The following is a 1,847-nucleotide window of genomic DNA, read 5'->3' as shown; positions in this document are numbered from 1 at the left end:
CCCCCCCACCCCAGGGGTTGCGGGCGCGGGGCGGAGGAGGCGCTGGCAGGGGCGGAGCAGGCTGGGGGTGTGTGCACACAACGTCCCCTCGTCGGTTCCTTCCAGCCAACGGCGGGGGCGGCAGACCCATCGGTCAGGAGGTTGAGGCTTCTAAGCCTTCTCCCCGTGCTTCTTTTGAAAGGCTAAGAAGGGGAAAAGCCTGCCCGGAACGCCATCGGGAGGGCAGGAGTGTGGGGTCGACTGACCACGGACACCCGAGCCGGCCCGCAGCACTCCAGGAATGTGGCCCGGCCGGGGGGTGGGGCTCTGCCTGACCGAACTCAGTGGTGGGAGGGGCGTCCCTTCCCGGGGGGGGGGTGGGGAGGCAGATTGGGAAACTGAGGCTGGGGTCAGGCTGTTCATTTCTCCTACCCACTCCCCAGCTTTCTGGGAGGGGACCCTGACAGACAACAGGTGTTCACTGCAGGGAGGGCTGTGGGGTTCATGGCAGGAGTCATTCTGATCCAGAGCTGTCCTCTTCCCAGACTGGCACCCTCCTCTCCCTGCCTCCGACTCCGTTGGTCTCTGCCTCCATCCCACACACCCCCTTCAGGCGCTGGGGTCCCCAGCACTGCCAGCCCTGGGCACTCAGTACTCTCACGGTCACAACCTCATGCTTGGACACGGAGCCTCAACCGCCTGCCTGCGTGAGTGCCTGCCTGGGTGACTCGTCAGGGCGGTCCTGGGCTGGGGAGGGCGGGGCACCCCGGAGTCTTAAAAGGCTCTCCAGGCCTGCGCCCCTGCCTCGCCTTGCCGCCGCCGCCGCTCCTCGCCATGGCAGAGAGTGCCAAGCTCCAGCTGTTTGTCAAGGTGCCACTGGGCTGGGAGGGCAGCCCCCAGGACGAGTGCGCGCTGGGGGGCTCTGCTTTCTGGGCCAGGCAGTGGGTCTCCAAAGCCGCATCTGTGCCCTCTCCCTGGCGGGGGGCTCAGGCAGCCCTACGGAGGCTGAGGAAAGAGGGACCAGGACTGGGGGAGGGCCCAGTGAGCTGTCCCCAAGGGTGTGGGGGTGCTGACTCCCAGCCGTGGCTCCGGGACCCAGCCCAACCCTCCTGGAGAAAAAGCCCCTTGGTGGGGAGGTGCCCATCAGGCAGCTGGTGGCCAGGGCCCAAGTGGAGCTTGAGGTCAGTGCAGCAGGAGAGGGGTGCTGGGCCAGGTGATCGCCTGATGCTCACATCACTGCCCAGATCCGTTGGTCCCCGGGCAGGGGCTGCCAAACCCCGGCTTCCTCCCCACTGTCGGGCGTGGGACAGTGAGTAGCTGCCAGCCAGAGTCCAGTTTGGCAGGTGAATCACTCAGAAAACAGCTCACTTGGCCCATCCCACCCTTGTGACCAGCCTGTAGGGCCTGGAGACCAGGAGCCTGGCCTCTGCCCAGGTGCTGAAGATAAGGGTCTAGGGGCCAGGCCCCAGAGCTTGGGCCCTGCCCCCGTGTCCCTGGGAGATGGGAAGGCCCTTCCCCGCCTCCCAGGGACCCAGTCAAGGGCTCTCACCCACCACTTGTCCAGGCCGTGCCCAACCAAGCTGGGGCCTTGGATCATTCCAGACTCTTGGCAGTGGGAGGCAGGGGCCCTTTGGCAGAATTCTTAGGTCTGTTCTCTGCCCGGCACCCTCTACTCCACCCACCCCAGGCGAGCGAGGACGGCGAGAGCGTGGGACACTGCCCTTCTTGTCAGCGGCTCTTCATGCTCCTGCTCTTCAAGGGCGTGCCCTTCACCCTCACCACGGTGGACACTCGCAGGTGAGCCCCCTGCCCCCAGGGGAGCCGCTCCCTGGTCTCTGGCCCTTCTGACCAGCGGCCCTTCCACCTGC

The sequence above is a fragment of the Ursus maritimus genome, unplaced genomic scaffold (genome assembly GCF_017311325.1).
Source record: "Ursus maritimus isolate PB19 unplaced genomic scaffold, ASM1731132v1 scaffold_17, whole genome shotgun sequence".
NCBI classification, from domain to species: domain Eukaryota; kingdom Metazoa; phylum Chordata; class Mammalia; order Carnivora; family Ursidae; genus Ursus; species Ursus maritimus.
Note: the sequence above shows the minus strand (reverse complement) of the source record.